Raw genomic sequence first — 15858 nt, forward strand, 5'->3', positions numbered from 1 at the left:
AAGACCTCTGTGCTGCGCTGCTGAATGTGTCAGCGCTATAAGAGCAACAAGAAATAAATATATACGTCTGCTGGAAAGATACAGAATAATGGAGACAGAGGACACAATGTATCCATGTATTTGTGAATATTGTAACATGAGTGATAGAAGTGTCATGGCGTCCCCCTTCCCCCTCCATGTACTACAACCCCCAGCGACTTCCTCCTGGGATTCTGCGGGATGCTGGGAGTTGTAGTCTTCTCTATGAGCCGCACTCAGAACTACATTTCCCAGTGTCCACAGTTTGGAGCTTGGCTGCCTCCTGGTGGCCACGATGGTGTATTGCAGCGCTGCGCTCTTCATTCAAACGGTGACAGGTGAGTGTAGGGGGCTCTGTCCTGGGGGCTCCATCCTGGTGTCCTAGGGGCTCTGTCCTGGGGGGCTCCATCCTGGTGTCCTAGGGGCTCTGTCCTGGGGGGCTCTGTCCTGGGGGGCCGTGCGCTCTTGAAATGATAGAGCACTGTCATTGTGCTCCGTAACCTCATTCTTAGGCAGATTTAACTGTTTACTTTCCTGGTGGCTCAGCGTGGTGAGGTTGCTGGTTGTCAGCGGAGGGGTCAGGTCGCTGGGTGTCAGCGGAGGTGTCAGGTCGCTGGGTGTCAGCGGAGGTGTCAGGTCGCTGGGTGTCAGCGGAGGTGTCAGGTCGCTGGTTGTCAGCGGAGGCGTCAGGTCGCTGGTTGTCAGCGGAGGCGTCTGGTCGCTGGTTGTCAGCGGAGGCGTCAGGTCGCTGGTTGTCAGCGGAGGGGTCAGGTCGCTGGTTGTCAGCGGAGGCGTCGGGTCGCTGGTTGTCAGCGGAGGCGTCGGGTCGCTGGGTGTCAGCGGAGGTGTCAGGGAGCTGGTTGTCAGCGGAGGTGTCAGGTCGCTGGGTGTCAGCGGAGGGGTCAGGTCGCTGGTTGTCAGCGGAGGCGTCAGGTCGCTGCTGGTTGTCAGCGGAGGGGTCAGGTCGCTGGTTGTCAGCGGAGGGGTCAGGTCGCTGGTTGTCAGCGGAGGGGTCAGGTCGCTGGGTGTCAGCGGAGGTGTCAGGGAGCTGGTTGTCAGCGGAGGTGTCAGGTCACTGGGTGTCAGCGGAGACGTCAGGTCGCTGGGTGTCAGCGGAGGCGTCAGGTCGCTGGTTGTCAGCGGAGGGGTCAGGTCGCTGGTTGTCAGCGGAGGCGTCAGGTCGCTGGTTGTCAGCGGAGGGGTCAGGTCGCTGGTTGTCAGCGGAGGGGTCAGGTCGCTGGTTGTCAGCGGAGATGTCAGGGAGCTGGGTGTCAGCGGAGGCGTCAGGGAGCTGGGTGTCAGCGGAGGCGTCAGGTCGCTGGGTGTCAGCGGAGGTGTCAGGTCGCTGGTTGTCAGCGGAGGCGTCAGGTCGCTGGTTGTCAGCGGAGGCGTCTGGTCGCTGGTTGTCAGCGGAGGCGTCAGGTCGCTGGTTGTCAGCGGAGGGGTCAGGTCGCTGGTTGTCAGCGGAGGCGTCGGGTCGCTGGTTGTCAGCGGAGGCGTCGGGTCGCTGGGTGTCAGCGGAGGTGTCAGGGAGCTGGTTGTCAGCGGAGGTGTCAGGTCGCTGGGTGTCAGCGGAGGGGTCAGGTCGCTGGTTGTCAGCGGAGGCGTCAGGTCGCTGCTGGTTGTCAGCGGAGGGGTCAGGTCGCTGGTTGTCAGCGGAGGGGTCAGGTCACTGGTTGTCAGCGGAGGGGTCAGGTCGCTGGGTGTCAGCGGAGGTGTCAGGGAGCTGGTTGTCAGCGGAGGTGTCAGGTCGCTGGTTGTCAGCGGAGGCGTCAGGTCGCTGGTTGTCAGCGGAGGTGTCAGGGAGCTGGTTGTCAGCGGAGGCGTCAGGTCGCTGGTTGTCAGCGGAGGTGTCAGGTCACTGGGTGTCAGCGGAGACGTCAGGTCGCTGGGTGTCAGCGGAGGCGTCAGGTCGCTGGTTGTCAGCGGAGGGGTCAGGTCGCTGGTTGTCAGCGGAGGCGTCAGGTCGCTGGTTGTCAGCGGAGGGGTCAGGTCGCTGGTTGTCAGCGGAGGGGTCAGGTCGCTGGTTGTCAGCGGAGATGTCAGGGAGCTGGGTGTCAGCGGAGGCGTCAGGTCGCTGGGTGTCAGCGGAGGCGTCAGGTCGCTGGTTGTCAGCGGAGGCGTCAGGTCGCTGGTTGTCAGCGGAGGCGTCAGGTCGCTGGTTGTCAGCGGAGGCGTCAGGTCGCTGGTTGTCAGCGGAGGCGTCAGGTCGCTGGTTGTCAGCGGAGGCGTCAGGGAGCTGGTTGTCAGCGGAGGGGTCAGGTCGCTGGTTGTCAGTGGAGGTGTCAGGGAGCTGGTTGTCAGCGGAGGGGTCAGGTCTCTGGTTGTCAGCGGCGGTGTCAGGGAGCTGGTTGTCAGCGGAGGCGTCAGGGAGCTGGTTGTCAGCGGAGGGGTCAGGTCGCTGGTTGTCAGTGGAGGTGTCAGGGAGCTGGTTGTCAGCGGAGGGGTCAGGTCTCTGGTTGTCAGCGGCGGTGTCAGGGAGCTGGTTGTCAGTGGAGGTGTCAGGGAGCTGGTTGTCAGTGCTGAAAAAATAATCCTAATTTCTGACAAAGGTTGACCCTCTCCAATAAGTCCTGGCTGTGCTGAAATCCTCTGTGCTGCAGTGGCATATCCCCTAGTTTTGTCCCTGGGCATGTGCCGTCCCTCCGCGCGTTTCGCTGCATTTTCGGTTCCTCTCCACTTCCCACGTTCTGGTCTTGTCGCATCGTGTTCGGGTCATGGCCACATTCCTCACATTCTCTGCCGCCTGAAACCAAAATGGAGACGTCACCAAAACTTCCCAGCCGGAGATCCCCCATTATCACCACTGCCCCCAGAGCAGCAAAACACAGGAAGCATCCACATGTCTCCGAAACAGTCGACGTTTCCATTCACTGACAGCAATAAAAAAAAACGGGAAAATCGGGAGAAATTAGAACACAAAGAAAATGAAAAATATAAAGGAAAATAAAAGGTGAAAAGGAAATTAACGAGACGAAGAGTCAAAAACTGATCAAAGGTAAGACGGTGAATAAGGAGGACGAGGAAGACGAGGAGGACGAGGAGGAGGAAGACAACGAGGAGGAAGACGAGGAGGACGAGGAGGAGGACGATGAGTACGAGAAGGACGAGGAGGAGGAGGACGACGAGGAGGAAGACGAGGAGGAGGACGAGGAGGAGGACGATGAGTATGAGAAGGACGAGGACAAGGAGCGGCAGAAGAAGCAGAGGAAGAAACTCAGGAGAAAGACAAGACGTACACCCCTGCAAACTGCAGGTCCAGACAAGACAGAAGAACGGACTGATTAATCCCTACAGTGAGGAAACCAACATATAATGCTTCAATACACACTGCATCTGATACTATAATACCGCCCTACAGTGAAGGAAATAAGTATTTGATCTCTTGCTGATTTTTGTAAGTTTTGTAAGAAGACCCATGTGCAGCCGGCCCGTCTGAAGAAGACCCACGTGTAGCCGGCCCGTCTGATGAAGGCCCATGTGCAGCCGGCCCGTCTGAAGAAGACCCACGTGTAGCCGGCCCGTCTGATGAAGGCCCATGTGCGGCCGGCCCGTCTGATGAAGGCCCACGTGCGGCCGGCCCGTCTGATGAAGGCCCATGTGCAGCCGGCCCGTCTGATGAAGGCCCATGTGCAGCCGGCCCATCTGATGAAAGCCCATGTGCAGCCGGCCCGTCTGATGAAGGCCCATGTGCGGCCGGCCCGTCTGATGAAGGCCCATGTGCAGCCGGCCCGTCTGATGAAGGCCCATGTGCAGCCGGCCCGTCTGATGAAGGCCCATGTGCAGCCGGCCCGTCTGATGAAGGCCCATGTGCAGCCGGCCCGTCTGAAGAAGGCCCATGTGCAGCCGGCCCGTCTGAAGAAGGCCCACGTGCAGCCGGCCCGTCTGATGAAGGCCCATGTGCAGCCGGCCCGTCTGAAGAAGGCCCATGTGCGGCCGGCCCATCTGATGAAGGCCCATGTGCAGCCGGCCCGTCTGAAGAAGGCCCATGTGCGGCTGTCCCGTCTGATGAAGGCCCATGTGCGGCCGGCCCATCTGATGAAGGCCCATGTGCAGCCGGCCCATCTGATGAAGGCCCATGTGCAGCCGGCCCATCTGATGAAGGCCCATGTGCAGCCGGCCCATCTGATGAAGGCCCATGTGCAGCCGGCCCATCTGATGAAGGCCCATGTGCAGCCGGCCCATCTGATGAAGGCCCACGTGCAGCCGGCCCGTCTGAAGAAGGCCCACGTGCGGCCGGCCCGTCTGATGAAGGCCCACGTGCAGCCGGCCCGTCTGAAGAAGGCCCACGTGCGGCCGGCCCGTCTGAAGAAGGCCCACGTGCGGCCGGCCCGTCTGAAGAAGGCTTATGTGCAGCCGGCCCATCTGATGAATGCCCATGTGCAGCCGGCCCTTCTGATGAAGGCCCATGTGCAGCCGGCCCATCTGATGAAGGCCCATGTGCAGCCGGCCCATCTGATGAAGGCCCATGTGCGGCCGGCCCATCTGATGAATGCCCATGTGCAGCCGGCCCTTCTGATGAATGCCCATGTGCAGCCGGCCCATCTGAAGTTTGCCAATGAACACCTGGATGATTCTGAGAGTGATTGGGAGACGTTGCTGAGGGTCAGAGGAGACAAAAATTCAGCTCTTTGGCCTTAACTCAACTCGCCGTGTTTGGAGGAAGAGAAATGCTGCCTATGACCCAAAGAACACCATCCCCACTGTCATGTGTGGAGGGGGAAACATTATGTTTTGTGGGTATTTCTCTAAGGGCACAGGACTACGTCACCGCATCAATGGGACAATGGATGGAGCCATGTACTGTAAAATCCTGAGTGACCACCTCCTTCCCTTCACCAGGACATTTAAAAATGGGTTGTGGCTGGGTCTTCCAGCACAACAATGACCCAAAACATACAGCCAAGGCAACAAAGGAGTGGCTCAAGAAGAAGCACATTAAGGTCATGGAGTGGCCTAGCCAGTCTCCAGACCTTGATCCCATAAAAAACTGATGGAGGAGCTGAAGCTCCGAGCTGCCAAGCGACAGCCTTAAAATCTTAATGATTTAGAGATGATCTCCACAGAGGAGAGGAGCAAAATCCTCATCATCAACTACAAAAACGCCTGACTGCTGGGCGGCCACCAAGTATTAAATCTTGTTTGCCAGAGGGATCCAATACTTATTCCTCTCTGTAAAATGCAAATACATGTATATAATTTATATAATGTGATTTTTTGGATTTCATATTGGATGTTCTCTCACTGTTACAATTAACTGACCCTTAATATTGTAGACTGTCCATGTCTGTGTCAGTGAGCGAACTTACAAGATCAGCAAGGGATCAAATAATTATTTCCCCACTTTATGTACAAAAATATACCTACTATAATGCTGTCACTATGTACAGGAATATAACTTTTAAAACCACCACTGTGGGGTGTTCCCTGTTGTGAATACATTAGAATTAGATTCCAGTTTGGGGCTCCCTCTTGTGGTCAGTGCTGGTAATGCAGCTGACTTGCTGAGTGGGAACTGGACAGCTGAGGAGGATTGGCAATCAGGCCATTTAGTTTGGGCCTATATAACTGTGTAGCTTCCTTTTATTCCTTGCCAGTGCTCAATATTATTTCCTGTGTTTTAAGGACTTCCTGAAACCAGCCCTTTTTTTTCTGTGTCTACCAGAACTCCTCTCAGATAAGTTGGTCTTTGTACCTCTGCTTATGGTTTTCACTTTCTTGTGATTTTGCCTGTGTGGAGTTTTTGGTGGAGTTGGATCATTCCCTGCTGGGAGTATCTGTACCTTGCTCCATGTTCTGTTATGTATTGTGTTTTGTCATGCTTGGTACAATATTCAGTCCCCTCTCTATATCAATGTTTTTCTTGGATCCCAGTAACACCAGAGTACTGATATAGCAGGGAAGAGCCTGTGTAGGCTCAGTATTTTTCCATGTCAGGCGTGCTGGTATTTATTAGGGTTTTTACGGCTGCAGTCAGTGCTCCTTCCTATCCTTTTCTATGCAGATAGTTTGGGCCTCATCTTTGCTGTATCTGTTCTCTAGCTATGTATTGTGTTTTCCTATATCACTGTAATTTTTACATGTGGGGGGCTATCTATATCTTTGGGGACTACTCCGAGGCAGATTATCTTTTCTACATTTCTCTCTGTTAGAGTATTTAGTTCTCTGGCTGTGTCGAGACGACTAGGTCATCGTAGGCTCATCCTACGGCTACTTCTAGTTGTGTGTCAGGATTAGGTCTGCAGTCCGTTAAGGTTCCAGCCACTCTGGTTATTTTCTGGGTTTCCGAGTTATTGCTCTTTTTCTGATCCTCCTCGGTCACTGGATCATAACCGTTCCCTACATCATCATGTATCTCTATACAGGGAGCTCCCCCTAGTGGTGACTGCAGACAGGATCTTATCATGTATCTCTGTATACAGGGAGCTCCCCCTAGTGGTTGCAGACAGGATCTTATAATGTATCTCTGTATACAGGGAGCTCCCCCTAGTGGTGACTGCAGACAGGATCTTATCATGTATCTCTGTATACAGGGAGCTCCCCCTAGTGGTGGCTGCAGACAGGATCTTATCATGTATCTCTGTATACAGGGAGCTCCCCCTAGTGGTGGCTGCAGACAGGATCTTATCATGTATCTCTGTATACAGGGAGCTCCCCCTAGTGGTGGCTGCAGACAGGATCTTATGTATCTCTGTATACAGGGAGCTCCCCCTAGTGGTGGCTGCAGACAGGATCTTATCATGTATCTCTGTATACAGGGAGCTCCCCCTAGTGGTGGCTGCAGACAGGATCTTATCATGTATCTCTGTATACAGGGAGCTCCCCCTAGTGGTGGCTGCAGACAGGATCTTATCATGTATCTCTGTATACAGGGAGCTCACCCTAGTGGTGGCTGCAGACAGGCTCTTATCATGTATCTCTGTATACAGGGAGCTCCCCCTAGTGGTGGCTGCAGACAGGATCTTACCATGCATCTCTGTATACAGGGAGCTCCCCCTAGTGGTGGCTGCAGACAGGATCTTATCAGGTATCTCTGTATACAGGGAGCTCCCCCTAGTGGTGGCTGCAGACAGGATCTTATCATGTATCTCTGTATACAGGGAGCTCCCCCTAGTGGTGGCTGCAGACAGGATCTTATCATGTATCTCTGTATACAGGGAGCTCCCCCTAGTGGTGGCTACAGACAGGATCTTATCATGTATCTGTATACAGGGAGCTCCCCCTAGTGGTGACTGCAGACAGGATCTTATCATGTATCTCTGTATACAGGGAGCACCCCTAGTGGTGGCTGCAGACAGGATCTTATCATGTATCTCTGTATACAGGGAGCTCCCCCTAGTGGTGACTGCAGACAGGATCTTATCATGTATCTCTGTATACAGGGAGCTCCCCCTAGTGGTGACTGCAGACAGGAGCTTATCATTTATCTCTGTATACAGGGAGCTCCCCCTAGTGGTGGCTGCAGACAGGATCTTATCATGTATCTCTGTATACAGGGAGCTCCCCCTAGTGGTGGCTGCAGACAGGATCTTATCATTTATCTCTGTATACAGGGAGCTCCCCCTAGTGGTGGCTGCAGACAGGATCTTATCATGTATCTCTGTATACAGGGAGCTCCCCCTAGTGGTGGCTGCAGACAGGATCTTATCATGTATCTCTGTATACAGGGAGCTCCCCCTAGTGGTGACTGCAGACAGGATCTTATCATGTATCTCTGTATACAGGGAGCTCCCCCTAGTGGTGGCTGCAGACAGGATCTTATCATGTATCTCTGTATACAGGGAGCTCCCCTAGTGGTGGCTGCAGACAGGATCTTATCATGTATCTCTGTATACAGGGAGCTCCCCCTAGTGGTGACTACAGTCAGGATCTTATCATGTATCTCTGTATACAGAGAGCTCCCCCTAGTGGTGGCTTCAGACAGGATCTTATCATGTATCTCTGTATACAGGGAGCTCCCCCTAGTGGTGGCTGCAGACAGGATCTTATCATGTATCTCTGTATACAGGGAGCTCCCCCTAGTGGTGGCTGCAGACAGGAGCTTATCATTTATCTCTGTATACAGGGAGCTCCCCCTAGTGGTGGCTGCAGACAGGATCTTATCATGTATCTCTGTATACAGGGAGCTCCCCCTAGTGGTGGCTGCAGACAGGATCTTATCATGTATCTCTGTATACAGGGAGCTCCCCCTAGTGGTGGCTGCAGACAGGATCTTATCATGTATCTCTGTATACAGGGAGCTCCCCCTAGTGGTGGCTGCAGACAGATTTAGGTAATTAGGAGAGTGTGGGTGTAATAGTTCATAAGAGAAGACCATGTGGTGGTTATAGTTCATTATAAATAATTAGTGTGCAGTTATAGCTAAGTAGGTGGTAAGTGTGATGATTATAGTTAGAAATGGTTGGTTAGTGTGGTAGTTTTAGTTTATAAGGGAGGACAGTGTAGCAATTTTAGCTAATTAGAGCAAATCTTGTGGTGTTTAAAAATCAGAATTGAGGACCATGTGATGGTTATAGTTCATAAGGGAGGATAGTGTGTGTTTATAGCTATTTTGGGCGGTCAATGTGGTGGTTTTAGTTCTTAAAGTTGGACAGTGTGGTGACTATAGTTCATAAAGGAGGACAATGAAATTGTTATGGTTCATAAGGAAGGACAGCATGGCTGTTATAGCTAATTAGGGTGGATGTGGTGATGAGGACAGTGGTGATTATAGATATTTAGGGAGGTCAGTTTGGTGGCTATAATTATTAAAATTGGTCAGTTTGGCAGGTATAGTCTATAAGGTTGGACAGTGAGGTAGTTATAGTTTATAAGGGAGGACAGTGTGGTGGTTATATTTCATAAGGTTGGACAGTGTGGTGGTTATATTTCATAAGGGAGGACAGTGTGGTGGTTATATTTCGGAAGGGAGGACAGTGTGGTGGTTATATTTCATAAGGGAGGACAGTGTGGTGGTTATATTTCATAAGGGAGGACGGTGTGGTGGTTATATTTCATAAGGGAGGACAGTGTGGTGGTTATATTTCATAAGGTTGGACAGTGTGATGGTTATATTTCATAAGGTTGGACAGTGTGGTGGTTATATTTCATAAGGGAGGACAGTGTGGTGGTTATATTTCATAAGGGAGGACAGTGTGGTGGTTATATTTCATAAGGGAGGACAGTGTGGTGGTTATATTTCATAAGGGAGGACAGTGTGGTGGGTATATATCATAAGGGAGGACAGTGTGGTGGTTATATTTCATAAGGTTGGACAGTGTGGTGGTTATATTTCATAAGGGAGGACAGTGTGGTGGTTATATTTCATAAGGGAGGACGGTGTGGTGGTTATATTTCATAAGGGAGGACAGTGTGGTGGTTATATTTCATAAGGGAGGACAGTGTGGTGGGTATATATCATAAGGGAGGACAGTGTGGTGGTTATATTTCATAAGGGAGGACGGTGTGGTGGTTATATTTCAGAAGGGAGGACAGTGTGGTGGGTATATATCATAAGGGAGGACAGTGTGGTGGTTATATTTCATAAGGGAGGACAGTGTGGTGGTTATATTTCAGAAGGGAGGACAGTGTGGTGGTTTATATTTCATAAGGGAGGACAGTGTGGTGGTTATATTTCATAAGGGAGGACAGTGTGGTGGTTATATTTCATAAGGGAGGACAGTGTGGTGGTTATATTTCATAAGGTTGGACAGTGTGGTGGTTATATTTCATAAGGTTGGACAGTGTGGTGGTTATATTTCATAAGGGAGGACAGTGTGGTGGTTATATTTCATAAGGGAGGACGGTGTGGTGGTTTATATTTCATAAGGGAGGACAGTGTGGTGGTTATATTTCATAAGGGAGGACAGTGTGGTGGTTATATTTCATAAGGGAGGACGGTGTGGTGGTTATATTTCATAAGGGAGGACGGTGTGGTGGTTATATTTCAGAAGGGAGGACAGTGTGGTGATTATATATCATAAGGGAGGACAGTGTGGTGATTATATATCATAAGGGAGGATGGTGTGGTGGTTATATTTCATAAGGGAGGACGGTGTGGTGATTATATTTCATAAGGGAGGACGGTGTGGTGGTTATATTTCAGAAGGGAGGACAGTGTGGTGGTTATATTTCAGAAGGGAGGACAGTGTGGTGATTATATTTCATAAGGGAGGACGGTGTGGTGATTATATTTCATAAGGGAGGACGGTGTGGTGGTTATATTTCATAAGGGAGGACGGTGTGGTGGTTATATTTCATAAGGGAGGACAGTGTGGTGGTTATATATCATAAGGGAGGACAGTGCGATGGTTATATATCATAAGGGAGGACAGTGTGGTGGTTATATTTCATAAGGGAGGACAGTGTGGTGGTTATATTTCATAAGGGAGGACAGCGCGATGGTTATATTTCATAAGGGAGGACAGTGTGGTGGTTATATTTCATAAGGGAGGACAGTGCGATGGTTATATTTCATAAGGGAGGACAGTGTGGTGGTTATATTTCATAAGGGAGGACAGTGCGATGGTTATATTTCATAAGGGAGGACAGTGTGGTGGTTATATTTCATAAGGGAGGACAGTGTGGTGGTTATATTTCATAAGGGAGGACAGTGCGATGGTTATATTTCATAAGGGAGGACAGTGTGGTGGTTATATTTCATAAGGGAGGACAGTGTGGTGGTTATATTTCATAAGGGAGGACAGTGTGGTGGTTATATTTCATAAGGGAGGACAGTGTGGTGGTTATATTTCATAAGGGAGGACAGTGCGATGGTTATATTTCATAAGGGAGGACAGTGTGGTGGTTATATTTCATAAGGGAGGACAGTGTGGTGGTTATATTTCATAAGGGAGGACAGTGTGGTGGTTATATATCATAAGGGAGGACGGTGCGATGGTTATATTTCATAAGGGAGGACAGTGCGATGGTTATATTTCATAAGGGAGGACGGTGCGATGGTTATATTTCATAAGGGAGGACAGTGCGATGGTTATATTTCATAAGGGAGGACGGTGCAATGGTTATATTTCATAAGGGAGGACAGTGCGATGGTTATATATAATAAGGGAGGACAGTGTGGTGGTTATATTTCATAAGGGAGGACCGTGCGATGGTTATAGCGCATAATGATGTACAGTGCAGCAGCTGAAATTCATAAGGGCTTGTCACTTGTAGTTAATAAGGGTGGATATGATATCCATATAGGGTGGGCTGCTATAGTACATAATGTGGATGGGCACAGTATTGCAGCACTGCACTATAAGAGGGACAATGTGATGCACGGGGCTCAATGTGAACAGATATTTTAATTCAGGGGGAACTACAATGACACCATCATTTTAAGGGAACCATGTCCAGATGTGCTGCAGTAGGCTCGAGAGATGGGAGGTCTGCGACGCTGCCTATGTCCCATCAGTGCTGTGGTTCCTGTATGGTCATGAATGGTAACAACAAGCGTCTACTGACCATTGTTATGAACAAACTAAAAGTTATAGGTTTGTGCTATACAAATGTATTTGGAACTGATCTGACACTGTAATGGATCGATGTACTAAGCTTAGTGACATACTCATGTGCTGATTATGGTTCTGCTGCTGTTTATATGTATTAATGCTGATTTTGATGCTGTACTCATGTACTTATGGTGGTTCTGGTGCTGTGTTTATGATGGTTCTTGTGTTAAATTCATATATTAATAAATATTCTGGTGCTCTATCTCTGTATGGATTGTGGATCTACTGCCGTGTTCATGTACTGATGATAAATTTGGTGCCGTATTTTTCTTTTTTCTGATGATAGTGTTGCATTCATGTACTCATTGCAATTTTGGTTATGTATTTATGTACTGTTGATGATTCTGGTGATGTATTCATATACTAATGGTGGTTTTGGTACTGTTTTCTGTACTGATGTTGGTTCTGGTTATATATTCAGGTACTGATGATTGTTCTATTATTGCATTCATGATGGTGGTCCTTGAGGTATATTCATGTGTGGATGGTGGTTCTGGGCTGTATTAATTTCCTGATAGTGGTTTTGGTAAAGTAGTCATGAATTGATGGTGATTTTAGTGCTGTGTTCCTGTACTGATGGTGGATCTAGTGCTGTAATGATTTACTAATGATGGTTTTTGTTCTGTATTGATGAAACTGATAATAGGTCTGGTAATGTATTCATGTAGTTAAACGGGTTCAGGTGCTTTACTCACTTACTGATTGTGGTTCTGGTTCTGTATTCCTGCAGTAATGGTGCTGTATTTATGTACTGATCGTGGTTCTAGCATAGTATTAATAAACTGTTGGTGATCTTGGTGCTCTATTATTTACTTATGGTGGTTCTGGTCTTGAATTTATGTAGTAAGGGTATTTCTGTTGCAACATTCATATAATGATGGTGATTCTGGTGCCATATTCATGTACTGATGATGGCCCTAATGCTTTATTCATTTACTGATTGTGGTTCTGGTCCTGTATTCCTGCACTAATGGTGCTTCTGGTGCTGTATTAATGTACTGATATTTATTTTAGTGCCCTCTCTCTTCATATACTAATCATGGTTTTGGCATTGTATTCATAAAGTGTTGGTGATTCTGGTGCTCTGTTTATTTACTTATGGTGGTTCTGGTGCTGTATTCATGCACTCATGGTGCTTCTGGTGCTGTATTCATGTAATGATGGTTGGTCCGGTGCTGGTTACATTTGCCATTGGTGGTTCTGATGCTGTATTCATGCATTCCACTGTCACACATTTCTCTGGCAGCCCTGGGATTTTTCATTATGATACATCTGCTCTATCAGTTGAGACACCGTTCTCAGGAGCTGTTTTTCTTCAAACTGCAGTCATGTGACTAAGAGGTCTGGAAGTGACTGAAGGATAAGACATGATGTAATTGCCAAATAGAGACTGCAGCTCTGGAGCTGACTGGAGGATAAGACACGATGTAACAGCAGAATAGTGACTACAGCTCTGGAGATGACTGGAGGATAAGACATGATGTAACAGCAAAATACAGAGGTGACTGCAGGATAAGACACGATGTAACAGCAGAATAGTGACTGCAGCTCTGGAGGATAAGACACGATGTAACAGCAGAATAGTGACTGCAGCTCTGGAGGATAAGACATGATGTAATGGCAGAATAGTGACTGCAGCTCTGGAGGTGACTGGAGGATAAGACACGATGTAACAGCAGAATAGTGACTGCAGCTCTGGAGGTGACTGGAGGATAAGACATGATGTAACAGCAAAATACAGTAGTGACTGCAGCTCTGGAGGTGACTGCAGGATAAGACACGATGTAACAGCAGAATAGTGACTGCAGCTCTGGAGGTGACTGCAGGATAAGACACGATGTAACAGCAGAATAGTGACTGCAGCTCTGGAGGATAAGACATGATGTAACAGCAGAATAGTGACTGCAGCTCTGGAGGTGACTGGAGGATAAGACATGATGTAACAGCAGAATAGTGAGTGCAGCTCTGGAGGTGACTGGAGGATAAGACACAATGTAACAGCAGAACAGTGACTGCAGCTCTGGAGGTGATTTAAGTACAACGTATAAATGGGAAAAGTAAACGTGTTACAACTTTGCATGTGTAGTGACTATGCTGGAATATCTGATTGGACTTCTTCATGTTTATCTGATTTTTTGGCTAAAAATTAGTTTATAAGAAGGAGACGTCTCTGGTCTAGAGAGGACGATCCCCCTGACGGGGAGATAAAGGTGTGATCGATGGGGGCAGCTCCTGGGCAGGTGCGCTGTGTGCAACAGTGTCTGGGGGTGTAAATCGCCCCCATAATCCAGACCCCACCCCACCCCCAGAGCTCATGTGGATAAAGGATGAAATATACAACAATCCCCAATTATTTCTCAAAGTGTGCGCGATTCACCCCACAATGGAGGAGACAGAGGACAGGGCATAGAGAAGTCTGCACCAATAGGAACAGAGGACAAAAGACACAATAAGAGGAGAGATAAGAAATCTCTAAATAATCCCTAAACTCTGGATCTACAGAACAGAGGACAACCTGCAAGATACAATCCCCAGGTGTCTGCAAGATCCGCCCGCCCCAGAAGACGCCCCCAGAAGACGCCCCCAGATTCCTGCCGGGAAGAAGAGGTGTATATACAAGAAGAGGTGTATATACTGTACACGGCAACTGAACACTACCACTAACAGTAAGTGACCCAGGGATATATCCAACATACAGGAGTAATCCTCAGTATCTGTATTATTCTGTATATATACACTGCACAGTACCACTTCTCCTGTCCTGTATACTGGGTGTAATCCTCAGTATCTGTATTATTCTGTCTATATACACTGCACAGTACCACTCCTCCTGTCCTGTATACTGGGTGTAATCCTCAGTATCTGTATTATTCTGTATATATACACTGCACAGTACCACTTCTCCTGTCCTGTATACTGGGTGTAATCCTCAGTATCTGTATTATTCTGTATATATACACTGCACAGTACCACTTCTCCTGTCCTGTATACTGGGAGTAATCCTCAGTATCTGTATTATCCTGTATATACACTGTACAGTACCACTTCTCCTGTCCTTTATACTGGGTGTAATCCTCAGTATCTGTATTATTCTGTATATATACACTGCACAGTACCACTTCTCCTGTCCTGTATACTGGGTGTAATCCTCAGTATCTGTATTATTCTGTATATATACACTGCACAGTACCACTTCTCCTGTCCTGTATACTGGGTGTAATCCTCAGTATCTGTATTATTCTGTATATATACACTGCACAGTACCACTTCTCCTGTCCTGTATACTGGGTGTAATCCTCAGTATCTGTCTGCACAGTACCACTTCTCCTGTCCTGTATACTGGGTGTAATCCTCAGTGTCTGTATTATTCTGTATATATGCACTGCACAGTACCACTTCTCCTGTCCTGTATACTGGGTGTAATCCTCAGTATCTGTATTATTCTGTATATATACACTGCACAGTACCACTTCTCCTGTCCTGTATACTGGGTGTAATCCTCAGTATCTGTAATATTCTGTATATATGCACTGCACAGTACCACTTCTCCTGTCCTGTATACTGGGTGTAATCCTCAGTATCTGTATTATTCTGTATATATACACTGCACACTACTACTTCTCCTGTCCTGTATACTGGGTGTAATCCTCAGTACCTGTATTATTCTGTATATATACACTGCACAGTACCACTTCTCCTGTCCTGTATACTGGGTGTAATCCTCAGTATCTGTATTATTCTGTATATACACTGCACAGTACCACTTCTCCTGTCCTGTATACTGGGTGTAATCCTCAGTATCTGTATTATTCTGTATATATACACTGCACAGTACCACTTCTCCTGTCCTGTATACTGGGTGTAATCCTCAGTATCTGTATTATTCTGTATATACACTGCACAGTACCACTTCTCCTGACCTGTATACTGGGTGTAATCCTCAGTATCTGTATATATACACTGCACAGTACCACTTCTCCTGTCCTGTATACTGGGTGTAATCCTCAGTATCTGTATTATTCTGTATATACACTGCACAGTACCACTTCTCCTGTCCTGTATACTGGGTATATTCCTCAGTATCTGTATTATTCTGTATATATACACTGCACAGTACCACTCCTCCTGTCCTGTATACTGGGTGTAATCCTCAGTGTCTGTATTATTCTGTATATACACACTGCACAGTACCACTCCTCCTGTCCTGTATACTGGGTGTAATCCTCAGTATCTGTATTATTCTGTATATATACACTGCACAGTACCATTTCTCCTGTCCTGTATACTGGGTATAATCCTCAGTATCTGTATTATTCTGTATATATACACTGCACAGTACCACTTC

General features: G+C 48.3%; 1 protein-coding gene across 1 annotated transcript in view; it reads left to right on the plus strand.

Moving 5' to 3' along the window:
• The first annotated feature begins 309 nt into the window (after positions 1-309).
• The window catches only part of LOC142302469 (thromboxane-A synthase-like), a 34525-nt gene continuing 18976 nt past the window's right edge, over positions 310-15858 (plus strand). Inside the window, exons 1-2 of the mRNA XM_075343537.1 lie at positions 310-356; positions 14016-14179. The gene's annotated coding sequence lies outside the window, so the exon portion shown is untranslated. The remainder of the gene's footprint in view (positions 357-14015; positions 14180-15858) is intronic.

Source organism: Anomaloglossus baeobatrachus, chromosome 4 (assembly GCF_048569485.1).
Source record: "Anomaloglossus baeobatrachus isolate aAnoBae1 chromosome 4, aAnoBae1.hap1, whole genome shotgun sequence".
In the NCBI taxonomy this organism is placed as follows: Eukaryota; Metazoa; Chordata; class Amphibia; order Anura; family Aromobatidae; genus Anomaloglossus; species Anomaloglossus baeobatrachus.